Consider the following 14,800-nt stretch of genomic DNA (forward strand, 5'->3'; position numbering starts at 1 on the left):
AGATTTTTCAGAAAAAAAGTTCGTTTGTTTAGTCTTGTAAAAAACCCTAGACATGTCTTGGGGTGTCGATCGAAGGTGAAAACGGCAGAGGGATATAGTCCGCCCACTTTTAAACTGAAACAACCCATATTTGAGTCTTGCTGAGGTCACGGTATGAATTTGAAAAGTGATGGTCAGTTTCGCGAAAACTGACCCGATTTCAAAGGGGTTAACAACAAATTTTCAGCTAATTTGCTACCATCCAGAATTCCGTATTATGACTGCATCAAAGGTATGCACTACGCATCCATCGTTGAAAATACCAATGATTATTTATACGAAGCCCATTGTATGGTAACAAAAGTATGTTTGTAGCTGTCCATCTTACAGCTTATTTGTCCTCGCTGAAAGGATAATTCTCCATGCCATAGATGTAATGAGGTTCGTCAGAAACTTGTGTTGCTTGTCAAGAATGTAACCGTAGGTGAGTGGATTTGATCTGTGGGGTTACGGAGGTTTTTTCAGATAACATTGGGAAGCCGGTGTGAATGTGGAATGGAGGACATCGTGTTTTTGTAGCTTAGCCTATGTGTCGTGATAACGGTGGAACTTGTCCTTTTCATCTCGGGTGCAGTTAAGAGTGGATGTGTTGAACAGGGTGGTATCCTATTTTCGAAACTGGTTCAATGTATATATTGTCAAACAATAATACTTGTCGAATTACAGGATAAAGGCCAAGTTGATGTAATGTGATCTTTCCCATGGTGCTTGACTTGAAGACTAATCAAAATCAAAGATATGGTGAATTCAGTAATAGGTTTAGCTGAACTTTGGCAATCGATGAATTACAGGACAGGATACTGAAGATTTCTTTCGAATCAGCCTAAAGATTTTGTTCAAATCGCAAACGTCTGAAGGTTTATGAAATTGTGCTCGGCCGAATGTCCCTTAGCAATTGGTTATGGAGCTGATAAGCTGGGTGGTATTGTCATATCCTAGACGTCGAATCATTATCATTGCTCTCTTCAACGTAACAGCTGATTGCTCCGCAAATTCCAGACATGAAGTGGGGGAAAGTGGTGTTACGTAATATATTCCAATAACACTCAACGTGCAAGGCAACACAAACTGAATTCAGTATCATCCTTTGGGAAGCAAAGCTGCAATCATGTGGTGAAATAGGTAGTAGGTTGAACTTATACCAACAACCAACTCAATTGCAGGACAAACCCTCGCTGGCATTCATCAAGTATCACAAAAATTCTATTCAAGCTGATCGCGGCGAGCCTCATTGGTCAATGTGGACCCTATGACCAGGGTGGTATACTTGTATCTATACATATGTGGGTTGGTATAAATATGCCATAGGCGTAATCCTGGTTACATTCTAAATTGCAGACTTCGGAAAGTTAACAGCAGTGGAATTGATGTGCTTAACTCTGAATGGATATCACTTCACTCTGTCATGTAAACCAGTTCTGCAATGACCTGGTGAAATCCGTAATAGGTTTAGCCTAATTCCAACAAGATAAATTGCAGGTCAAAAGTACTGGAGACTTATTGACCTTAGTTGGGACCATACTTCCAGTTGCATCTAACAAGTATCATAGAAATTCTTCTACTCGTACAGTGGACGCCATGACCGTTGAGCTGGGTTGTATATAATGTGAAAGTCAAATACAAATTGAATTTAATCAACAACCATGAAAGACAAGCAAAGATGCCAGTGAAACATGCAATAGATTTAGCCTTGTATCCACAACCAATGAATTTCAGGCCAGTTTACTGGAGATTTCATGTGACCTTCGTCGCTGCTGTGTGTACCTGCGTCTATCAAGTATCATTGAAATTCCTCAACTCGTTCGAGCGCTGTGAACATATGTCGATATAATGCCGATGAGATGGGTGGTATACTCGTATCCTATATATTGATTGCTAGCAGTGACCATGCTTTGCATAACACATGGTTGCGTTATAAATTGCAGATGTAAATGTAGAAGAGCGGAATGAATGCGTTATATTTCAATAAAGTTTCGCTTCGAAGATAAATGGGACTCCGCTGTTTATGTCACGGTATCGGCCATAGGTTTAGATAAATGCCAACAACAAACTGAATTTCAGACTGGTGTACCGGAGACTTCATTCAAACTCCACTGATTGTCTCAAGCGGTGCGAACAGCTATTGATATGGAGCTGATGAACCTGGTGGTATATACAAATCCTATATGTTGTTACTAGCGGTTCATAGTTGCATAACTTGCGGGCGGGTGCGTTATAAATTGCGGATGTAAATTTACAGAGGTGAAAACAATGCATTATATTTCAATAAAGTTCCATTGCAAAGGGACGTTGGATTCTGCTGTTAAAGCCACGGTATCGTTAATAGGTTTAGATGCGTCCCAACATCATTATGAATTTCAGGTCAGAGTACTGAATGAAGACCATTTCCAATGCTTGCAACGTACTTGCATGCATCAAGTTGTCATAGAAATTCTTTTACTTCATGGAGTGCAACTGGGAATGAAATTGGATTCAGTTGTTAATCACGCGAACAAAAGATGTGGTGGTGAAGTCGGAAATAGGTTTAGCCTAATTCCTGTCGCAGAATAAATTTCAGGCCGAAGTACTAAAGTTCAGTCGCAACACACGCGCATCGCATCAAGCACAAGAATTTCTTCCACTTTACCTGATTGCTGGGATCTTGGCTTTCATGGAGCTGATGGGTGGTATACTTGTATCATACATCAAGATCGAGTGGTTGTAATGGCATCAGTTGAACTAACGAAGGGATACTTCATAAATTGCAGACATGAAGCTTCTTGAAGCAAAGTTAATAATCGCAAGGGTTGGGGCATACCTGCATCAGCTATTATAGAAATGCCATCTCTTCTACTCCAGCTGGGCATTGGTTATTGTGGAGCTGAATGGCTGGGTGGTATACACGTATCCTATATCATGATTGCTATGGGGGTTATCCGTCATGTTGGTTAACATGTGGGTACATTATAAATTGCAGACGCCAGGTTTTTAAAGCGCGCATTCTATTTCCATGAAGTAACTGGATTCAGCTGTTTGTCACGTTAACCTGAGCTGCAAAGATCTGATGAAGCGGGTAATAGGTTTAGCCTAATGCCAACAGCACACTATATTTCAGGCGAAAGTACTGAAGTTAGTGGTGAATAATTTCCAACGGTTGCTCCGTACGGTTGCTCCGCGCATCCATGATGCACAAAAAAATCTCTTCTACTCAAGCTGGCTGCTGTTATCTTGATTATTGAGGGGCTAATAAGTTGGGTGGTATAATTGTATCGTAACTTTGAGTGCTTATAACGTTTCAATGAAACCAACTCATGGATATTTCATAAATCACAGACATGAAGCTTATTAAAGCGAGTTGATAATTCTCTATGGTTGCGGCATCTTGTCAAGTATTCTAGAAAGACGTCAACTCGATTGCTTCGAGCATTCGTTGATATGGAGCGAAAGAGTTGGGTGGTATACTAGTATCTTGTATTATCATGGTAGTTATCTGTCAAGTGGCGTAACACATGAGCGCGTTATAAATTGCAGATGTGAGGTTGTGAAAGTGGAATTGATGGATTATATTCACCTGTTTATTACGCTAACCAGGGCTGCAACAACGTGGTGAAGCCAGTAATGGATTTAGCCTAATGCCAAGGGCACAATAAATTCCAGGTCAAAGCACTAAAGTTAGTGGTGAATAATTTCAACTGCTCGCACTGTACGCCCTGCGTCTGTCTGTAAAGCGCAATAGAATTTCTTCTACTCGACCTGATTGCTATCATGGAGCTGATGAGTTGGGTGGTATATGTGTATCATACAGCGACATCCAATGCTTGTATATACGGATCAAAATAACACGCTGATACTTCATAAATTGCAGACACGAAGCTTATAGAAGTGGAGTTGTGTAACATCACAAGCTGTGACTCAAACACATATTGAATTCAACGGCTACACTAACTGGAGCTGCAATGATGTGGTAAACCCGGTAATAGTTTTAGCATAATTCCAACAGCCTTACACATTGCAGGTTGGGAACACTGGAGAGTTTCTTACGCGGAATTCTCGCATCTATCAAGCACAATATAATATTTTTTAACGGTACGCAGCTTGATCGGGTGGTATACTTGAAGATTGTACATTGAATGATTAAATATTGGAATCAACCTCGAATTACACTTGCAGACATGAAGTTTGAGAACCTGTGTTAATATAATGCATCCCGACAATGCAGAAATTGAAGAAGTCTAAAATGCATCGATTTTTAATGCAAATCGAAGCATCGGTTACTCGGATATGAAAAACAGGCTTAGCCTAGTACCAACAACTTTTAAATTGCAGACTCAAATCATGAAAATATCTGGTCTCACCATATTTACACTCACTTCATGCGGTGAATTTGATCATAGAATGTCGTCCAAGTAGCCTAACTCAACATATGACAGTTGGTCTATTTCGGCTGGTTAAATTTGCTGAAGACTCAAATGCAGCATGTGTTAATCAACCCAAACATCAAGGAAATACTAATGAACAACCTTCCATTCAACTATTAAGGTTTAGGGTTTCAACTGCCTCGTACATGGCTCCCATCAGCATACTGTAGTCTTGGCGTTGATGTAAAGGCATCCGTCTGAATTCATGTTGGAAATTTGTCTGTCATGGCCCGAAGCATGTATATTGTATGGTAATGACAAAGTTTGATTTTTTTCCAATAACCATTTAATTGCAGATTCACTTGCTCATGTGAAATGTCCTGAGATTGTGATGTCCTTTTGAACGTCTGTCGAAGTCCCAGGCCATGTAAAGGCATCCGTCTGAATTCATGTTGGAAATTTGTCTGTCATGGCCCGAAGCATGTATATTGTATGGTAATGACAAAGTTTGATTTTTTTCCAATAACCATTTAATTGCAGATTCACTTGCTCATGTGAAATGTCCTGAGATTGTGATGTCCTTTTGAACGTCTGTCGAAGTCCCAGGCCACCTATTACGTACATCTGCACATAAGTATATGACCGTGAAATATGTGGGGCGATAAATATTTCCGCGTACGAACTATAGCAATCTGTTGAAAATTGTCAGCAACTATTCCAATCAAATCAAATGATGATAAAGGCAAAAGATCGTAAATGAATACGCCGGCAAGCGATGCGTGTTGGACGAAAACTTGACCCGATCCTTACAGAATCTCGCGAAAAAGCTGATAAAGCATATGTTCAAAGAATACGGTGACAGGAAATTCTCGGTGAGACAATATCGTGTCCACAATATGGGGAAGCTTTATTTTCCAGGATTTCTTCGATGTCCTAAAATTTTTCGCGACGCGCAACCTTGGTCGGTTTGGATTCAAACACATACTTCTGGAACACAATGAGATCACCATGTTTACACACACTTCATGCATTGAATTTGGTCATAGAGTGTTATCCAAGTAGCCTACATCAACAAATAACGATACGTCAATTTCGACTGGTCAAGTTTACTGAAGACTCAACTGGCAGCATGTGTATCGATCCAAACATCAAGGAAATACTGATGTACAACCTTCCATTCAAATATCGAAGTTGAGGGTTTCAACTGCCTCGTACATGGCTCCCATCAACATACTGTAGTCTTGGCGTTGATGTAAAGGTATCTGTCGGAATTGATGTTGGAAATTCTCTGTCATGGCCCGAAGCATGTATGGTAATGGCAAAGGTTGATTGTTTTTTCCACTAACCATTTAATTACAGATTCACTTGTTTGTATGTGGAATGTCCTGAGATTGTGATATCCTTTTGAATGTCTGTTGAAGGTCAAGGCCACCTATTACGTACATCTGCATATAAGTAGGCCTATATGACCGTGAAATACGTTGGTCGGTAAATATTAGTGTGTACGGACTGTAACAATCGGTTGAAAATCATCGGCAACTATTTCAATCAAATCAAACGATGATAAAGGCGAAAGATAATAGATGAATATGCCGGTAAGCGATGCGTGTTTGGACGAAAACTTAATTCAATCCTTGCATAATCTCGCTAAAAAGCTGACGAAGCATACGTTGAAAGAAAATACGCTGACAGGAAATTCCTGGTGAGGCAATATCGTGTCCACATTATGGGAAAGCTTTATTTTCCAGGATTTCGATGTCCTTAAATTTTCCGCGACTCGCAACCTTGGTCCTTTTGGATTCAAACACATACTGGTGGACCGCAATGAGATCATATTTACACTACCTTCATGCGTTGAATTTGGTCATAAGAGTGTCATCCGAGTGGCCTGCATCAACAAAATGGCGGTTCATCTATTTTGGCTGGTTGAGTTGACTGAAGACTCAACTACACCATGTGTAACGATCCAAACATCACGGAAATACTGATGAACAACCTTCCATTCAACTATTGAAGTTTTGGGTTTCAACTGCCTCGTAAATGGCTCCCATCAACATACTTATTACTGTGGTCTTGGCCTTGATGTGAAGGCATCTGTCACAATACATTTTGGAAATTCTCTGTTCTGGCCCAAAGCATGCATGGTAATGTCAAGTTTGATTTTTTTTTCCATTCACCTTTCAGTTACAGATTCACTTGCTTGAATGTAAAATGTCCTGAGAGTGTGATATCCCTTTCAATAATGTCTGTCGAACTCCAAGGCTACCTACCTACTACCGGTATGTACATCTGCACATAAGTGTATTGCTGTGAAATACGTTGGGGTCAGTAAATATTAGCGTGTACGGACTGTAACAATCGGTTGAAAATTCGCAGCAGCTATTCCAATCGAATCCAACTAAAAAAGATGATAAAGGCGAAAGATAATAGATACGCCAGTAAACGATGCGTGTTTAGATGAAAACTTAACCCATCCTTACAGAATCTCGATAAAAAGCTGTCGAAGCATATGTTCAAAGAATACGGTGACCGGTTATTCTAGGTGAGGCAATATTGTATCCACAATATGGGGAAGCTTTATTTTCCAGGATTTTGATGTCCTATAATTTTACGCGACGCTCAACCATGGCCCGTAAGGATTCAAACACATACTGGTGGACCGCAATGAGATCAGCATATTTACACTCACTTCATGAGTTGAATTTGGTCACAGAGTGTCGTCCAAGTAGCCTACATCAACAAATAACGATTCGTCTATTTCGGCTATTCAAGTTTACTGAAGACTCCACTGCAGCATGTGTATCTATCCAAACATCAAGGAAATACTGCTGTACAACCTTCCATTCAAATATTGAAGTTAAGGGTTTCAACTGCTTCGTACATATCTTCTATCAACATACTGTAGTCTTGGCCTTGATGTAAAGGTATCTGCCGGAATTGATGATGGAAATTCTTTGTCATGGCCCGAAGAATAATGTATGGTAATGGCAAAAGTTGATTTTTTTTCCAATAACCATTTAATTACAGATTCACTTGCTTGTGTGTGGAATGTCCTGAGATTGTGATATCCTTTTAAATGTCTGTCGGAGTTCAAGGCCACCTATTACGTACATCTGCATATAAGTAGGCCTATATGACAGTGAAATACGTTGGTCGGTAAATATTTGCGCGTATGAACTGTAATAATCGTTTGAAAATCGTCAGCAACTATTCCAATCAAATCAAACGATGATAAAGGCGAAAGATATAGATGAATACGCCGGTAAGCGGTACGTATTTAGACGAAAACTTGACCCAATCCTTACAGAATCTCGCGAAAAAGCTGATGAAGCATATGTTCAAAGAATACGGTGACAGGAAATTCTCGGTGAGGCAATATCGTGTCCACAATATGGGGAAACTTTATTTTCCAGGATTTCGATGTCCTATAATTTTCCGCGACGCGCAACCTTGGCCGGTATGGATTCAAACACATACTTGTGGAACACATTGAGATCACCATATTTACACTCACTTCATGCGGTGAATTTGGTCATGGAATGTCATCCAAGGTTTAGGGTTTCAACTGCCTCGTACTTGGCTCCCATCAGCATACTGTAGTCTTGGCGTTGATGTAAAGGTATCTGTCTGAATCCATGTTGGAAATTTGTCTGTCATGGCCCGAAGCATGTATATTGTATGGTAATGGCAAAGTTTGATTTTTTTCCAATAACCATTCAATTACAGATTCACTTGCTCATGTGAAATGTCCTGAGATTGTGATATCCTTTTAAATGTCTGTCAAAGTCTAAGGCAATCCATTACATACATCTGCACATAAGTAGGCCTATATGACCGTGAAATACGTTGGTCGGTAAATATATGCACGTACAGACTGTAACAGTCAGTTGAAAATCGTCAGCAACTATTCAAATCAAATCAAACGATGATAAAGGCGAAAGATAATAGATGGATATGTCGGTAAGCGATGTGTGTTTTGTCAAAGACTTAACCCAATCGTTGCAGAATCTTGGTAAAAAGCTGTCGAAGCATATGTTCAAAGAATATGGTGACTGGATATTCTCGATGAGGCAATATTGTGTCCACAATATGGGGAAGCTTTATTTTCCAGGATTTTGATGTCCTAAAATTTTCCGTGACGCGCAACCTTGGCCCGTATGGATTCAAACACATACTAGTGGACCGCAATGAGATCATCATGTTTACACATACTTCATGCATTGAATTTGGTCATAACTTCATGCATTGAATTTGGTCATAGAGTGTCATCCAAGTAGCCTACATCAACAAATAACGATTCGTCAATTTCGACTGGTCGAGTTTACTGAAGACTACACTGGCAGCATGTGTATCGATCCAAACATCAAGGAAATACTGATGTACAACCTTGCATTCAAATATCAAAGTTGAGGGGTTCAACTGCCTCGTACATGGCTCCCATCAACATATTGTAGTCTTGGCGTTGATGTAAAGGTATCTGTCGGAATTGATGTTGGAAATTCTCTGTCATGGCCCGAAGCATGTATGGTAATGGCAAAGGTTGATTTTTATTCCAATAACCATTCAATTACAGATTCACTTGCTTGTATGTGGAATGTCCCGAGATTGTGATATCCTTATAAATGTCTGTCGAAGTCCAAGGCCACCTATTTAAGTCCATCTGCACATAAGTATATGGCCGTGAAATATGTGGGTCGGTAAATATTGGCGCGTACGAACTATGGCAATCTGTTGGAAATCGTCAGTAACTATTCCAATCAAATCAAACGGTCATAAAGGCGAAAGATCATAATGAGTATGCCGGTAAGCGATGCGTGTTAGACGAAAACTTGACCCAATGCTTACAGAATCTCGCGAAAAAGCTGATGAAGCATATGTTCAAAGAATACGGTGACAGGAAATTCTCGGTGAGGCAATATCGTGTCCACAATATGGGGAAACTTTATTTTCCAGGATTTCGATGTCCTAAAATATTCCGCGACGCGCAACCTCGGCCGGTATGGATTCAGACACATACTTGTGGAACAGAATGAGATCACCATATTTACGCTCACTTCATGCGGTGAATTTGGTCATGGAATGTCATCCAAGTAGCCTACATCAACAAAATGGCGGTTCATCTATTTCGGCTGGTTGAGTTTACTGAAGACTCAACTACAGCATGTGTATCGATCCAAACATCACGGAAATACTGATGAACAACCTCCCATTCAACTATTGAGGTTTAGGGTTTCAACTGCCTCGTAAATGGCTCCCATCAACATACTTAATACTGTGGTCGTGGCCTTGATGTGAAGGCATCTGTCACAATACATTTTGGAAATTCTCTATGTTCTGGCCCAAAGCATGCATAGTAATGTCAAGTTTGATTTTTTTTTCCATTGACCTGTCAGTTACAGATTCACTTGCTTGAATGTGAAATGTCCTGACACTGTGATATCCTTTTCAATGTCTGTCAAGCTCCAAGGTTACTTACCTACTACCGGTATGTACATCTGCACATAAGTGTATGGCCGTGAAATACGTTGGGGTCAGTAAATATTAGCGTGTAACGTTGGGGTCAGTAAATATTAGCGTGTAACGTTGGGGTCAGTAAATATTAGCGTGTACGGACTGTAACAATCGGTTGAAAATCCGTAGCAGCTATTCAAATCGAATCCAACTGAAAAACGATGATAAAGGCGAAAGATAATAGATACGCCGGTAAGCGATGCGTGTTTAGATGAAAACTTAACCCATCCTTACAGAATCTCGGTAAAAAGCTGTCGAAGCGTATGTTCAAAGACAACAGTGACAGGAAATTCTCGGTGAGGCAATATTGTGTTCACAATATGGGGAACCTTTATTTTCCTGGATTTCGATGTCCTAAAATTTTCCGCGATGCGCAACCTTGGTCTGTATGGATTCAAACACATACTGGTGGACCGCAATGAGATCACCATATTTACACTCACTTCATGCGTTGAATTTGGTCATCCGAGTAGCCTACATCAACAAATAACGATTCGTCTATTTCGTCTGGTCAAGTTTACTGAAGACTCGACTGCAGCAGGTGTTTCGATCCGAACATCAAGGAAATACTGATGAACAACCTTCCAACTATTGAAGTTTAGGGTTTCATCTGCTTTGTACATGGCTCCCATCAACATACTGTAGTCTTGACGTTGATGTGAAGGTATCTGTCAGAATTCACTATGTCATGGCCCGAAGCATGCATGGTAATGTCAAGTTTAATTTTTTTTTCATTAACCTTTCAATTACAGATTCAGTTGCTTGTATATGAAATGTCCTGAGATTGTGATATCCTTTTAAATGTCTGTCGAAGTCCAAGGCCACCTATTTAAGTACATCTGCACATAAGTATATGATCGTGAAATATGTGGGTCGGTAAATATTGGCGCGTACGAACTGTATTAATCTGTTGAAAATCGTCAGCAACTATTCCAATCAAATCATATGATGATAAAGGCGAAAGATCATAAATGAATACGCCGGTAAGCGATGCGTGTTAGACGAAAACTTGAACCAATCCTTGCAGAATCTCGCGAAAAAGCTGATGAAGCATATGTTCAAAGAATACAGTGACCGGATATTCTCGGTGAGGCAATATTGTGGCCACAATATGGGGAAGGTTTATTTTCCAGGATTTTGATCCCCCAAAATTTTCCACGACGCGAAACCTTGTCCGGTACGGATTCAAACACATACTGGTAGAACACAATGCGATGGCTCGCTTCATGCGGTGAATTTGGTTATGGAATGTCATCGAAGTAGCCTACATCAACAAAATGACGGTTCATCTATTTCGGCTGGTTGAGTTTACTGAAGGCTCAACTACAGCATGTGTATCGATCCAAACATCACGGAAATACTGATGAACAACCTTCCACTCCAACTATTGAAGTTTCGGGTTTCAACTGCCTCGTAAATGGCTCCCATCAACATACTTATTACTGTGGTCGTGGCCTTGATGTGAAGACATTTTGGAAATTCTCTATGTTCCTGCCCAAAGCATGCATGGTAATGTCAAGTTTGATTTTTTTTCCATTGACCTTTCAGTTACAGATTCACTTGCTTGGATGTGAAATGTCCTGAGAGTGTGATATCCTTTTCAATGTCTGTCAAGCTGCAAGGCTACGTACCTACTACCGGTATATACATCTGCACATAAGTGTATGGACGTGAAATACGTTGGGGTCAGTAAATATTAGCGTTTACGGACTGTTACAATCGGTTGAAAATCCGTAGCAGCTATTCAAATCGAATCCAACTAAAAAACGATGATAAAGGCGAAAGATAATAAATACGCCGGTAAGCGATGCGTGTTTAGATGAAAACTTAACCCATCCTTACAGAATCTCGGTAAAAAGCTGTCGAAGCATATGTGCAAAGAATACTGTGACCGGATATCCTCGGTAAGGCAATATTGTATCCACAATATGGGGAAGCTTTATTTTCCAGGATTTTGATGTCCTAAAATTTTCCGCGACGCGCAACCTTGGTATGGATTCAAACATATACTGGTGGACCGCAATGAGATCAGCATATTTACACTCGCGTCATGCGTTGAATTTGGTCATAGAGTGTCGTCCAAGTAGCCTATATCAACAAATAACGATTCGTCTGTTTCGGCTATTCAAGTTGACTGAAGACTCAACTGCAGCATGTGTATCTATCCAAACATCAAGGAAATACTGATGTACAACCTTCCATTCAAATATTGAAGTTAAGGGTTTCAACTGCCTCGTACATGGCTCCTATCAACATACTGCAGTCTTGGCATTGATGTAAAGGTATCTGTCGGAATTGATGTTGGAAATTCTCTGTCATGGCCCGAAGCATGTATGGTAATGGCAAAGGTTGATTTTTTTTTCCAATAACCATTCAATTACAGATTCACTTGCTAGTGTGTGGAATGTCCTTGGATTGTGATATCCTTTTAAATGTCTGTCGAAGTTCAAGGCCACCTATTACGTACATCTGAATATAAGTAATCTTATATGACCGTGAAATACGTTGGTCGGTAAATATATGCGCGTACGGACTGTAACAATCGGTTGAAAATCGTCAGCAACTATTCCAATCAAATCAAACGATGATAAAGGCGAAAGATAATAGATGAATACCCCGGTGAGCGATGCGTGTTTAGATGAAAACTTAACCCATCCTTACAGAATCTCGCTAAAAAGCTGTCGGAAGCATACGTTCAAAGAATGCGGTGACAGAAAATTCCCGGTGAGGCAATATTGTGTCCACAATATGGGGAAGCTTTTTTTAACAGGATTTTGACATCCTAAAATTTTCCGCGACGCGCAACCTTGGCCATTATGGATTCCAACTCGTACGGGTGAACCGCGATAGGGAGAATGCTATCGGGTCCTACACAGATTGTTCGGACAGATGGTGGAATGAGTAAATGAAATTTATAGATCCCAAATCTGTTCAAATGCTGGAACACCATTGGTGGGCCAAAGACGAATGATTTTTCCAGATGAATAAAGATTTGATATGGTGTTGTGTAACGCTGCTCAACATCCGCCGATTGATGCATCTCTGAAAGATGTAGTAGATGATATCCGCCAAGTTTCCATAAATCCTCAAGTCTGCGTTGCGGATACGAATGATGCTATCTAGAAGAGGATATGTCCTAATGTTACTCCTTGATTCCATGAAAGCCCACCTTGATTTGGTTGAGGAAGGTCGATGGTGAGCTAATACGTTAGTCGGATTGCGAAAAGTATATTTTTCAGAAATCTTGTGATATTAATGACATCCGTGGCACTCGCATTTGCGTCTAATGATGGTGCATGTCAATGATCAAGCTTCCCAAAGAACTGACTGCGATGATCGCAGAGTCGCAATTGATGTATCGTCTTGCCTGTTTTACATTTTATGGAAGAGATGTTTCGTCAGCGAACTGTGCAACCGGTATATAGGGTAGCTTGTTTTGGGATACCATGATGATTTTCAGGTCAGATATAAGTACGCGGTAAAAAGTTCCTGCGTTCTCGACATTCATAGCGCTGGTGGATGAACACTTTTGCAGACACGATGACAGGTGTGAGATTTTAGTTGCAACTTGAAGTTCCTCTTCCAGGTTATGGTTCCTCCCTTTTCAAAAGAATGAAGTGTGTCGCTACATGATCTATCATAATGAAAGTATGGACAATTTTGGATACGACAGTTGAGATTCCTAACCCATGTTATGGGGAAATAATTGTATTTCTGTAGCGTGTTTGTAGCCTAATCATTTGAATTTGTAGCGTATTGTTTTTTTGACCACTTAGTGCAAGTTGGACTTGGTTTTCTTGTATCGATACGGTAAATTTTTGTTGGAGCAGCGTTCATCTTCTTTTCTGAGGTGCTTAAATTGATTTTTCTTCAATTCGACTTTTTTAAGTGATTTTTTGTTTTTTTATGTTATTTTTTTCCAGTCTCTTTTCTCTACACACCGATATCTGTCTATGTGTGTAGAGGTTTCTCCTGCATAAAAGAGAAACCCATCACAGAGACTGGCACCTTGACGTGGTGTGGTGGCTTATTCACGAAGACCAGTCGACAGAATATATTGAGAATTTTGAAATGGTCTTTGTACTAAAACTGTACCTACAGTTGTATAGTACATTCATATTGAAATGAACCCGAATATTTCAGCTGTCGTTCGTCAGGGGTAATCGTCAGCAACTAGTCGAGAATTAGAAAAACATTAGAACAATCGTATCACAAAATAAGACGTAACCGACTCACCGGCATGAAATTTCGATTAAGAGAGCATACACAATTGTTGATATCCAATGATCTTTCCAATTCTCTACTAATTGCTGAAGATACTGCTGACGAGTGTCGGTTGAAAATATTCGGGTTCATTTCAATATGGATACACTATTTAATTGTATATTGAAATTCTGTACCTCCAAGAAGCTCTTCGCGCTATACAGCGGGGTAAGGAACAATGACATGTATAGCTACATTTTCAATTGGATCAGTAAAATATGAACTACCCTACTTGGGTTATCAATAGTGTCAGAAGCCAGATGTGATCCAAGTAATCAGCATCACTACCCAAGTACAGTAGAAGCAACACTGTAAATTTCTACTCAATTGCAGGATGGTCCAATAACATTCGAGTAAGTAATTTAAAGTAATTAGTAGAGTGGTTGAGGTATGACATTAAAAAAGTAGAATTGGTCAAGGCGTCTAATAAACTCAGTTGTCAATGTGAGATGGGAACCTCAAACTGCGAAACGAGTTCAACTGACAAAACTAATTACTCAAGAAATAGTGCAGCTTTTGAATATATGCATGCAATCATGATGGAAACAGGGACATGATCACACAAAGTGTAGAAGATGATCACACAAAGTGTAGAAGATGCACAGAGGCCGAAAGTTGTTAAAGCGACAAAAGCATGTGTATTAGACTGC

General features: G+C 40.0%; 2 long non-coding RNA genes across 2 annotated transcripts; one reads left to right on the forward strand and one right to left on the reverse strand.

The window, feature by feature from the left end:
- Positions 1-4,963: 4,963 nt before the first annotated feature.
- LOC145453671 (uncharacterized) lies at positions 4,964-7,523 on the reverse strand. Its single transcript, XR_013919871.1, has 2 exons — positions 7,391-7,523; positions 4,964-6,553 (listed from the first exon to the last, which is right to left on the reverse strand). It is a non-coding gene; the product is annotated as an uncharacterized LOC145453671 (long non-coding RNA).
- Positions 7,524-7,783: 260 nt separating this feature from the next.
- On the forward strand, positions 7,784-10,329 carry LOC145453669 (uncharacterized). The gene is made up of 2 exons (XR_013919868.1): positions 7,784-7,927; positions 8,651-10,329. It is a non-coding gene; the product is annotated as an uncharacterized LOC145453669 (long non-coding RNA).
- The last annotated feature ends 4,471 nt before the right edge of the window (positions 10,330-14,800 follow it).

Source organism: Botryllus schlosseri, chromosome 13 (genome assembly GCF_051294905.1).
Source record: "Botryllus schlosseri isolate E-star chromosome 13, Bs_hap1, whole genome shotgun sequence".
Taxonomy (NCBI): domain Eukaryota; kingdom Metazoa; phylum Chordata; class Ascidiacea; order Stolidobranchia; family Styelidae; genus Botryllus; species Botryllus schlosseri.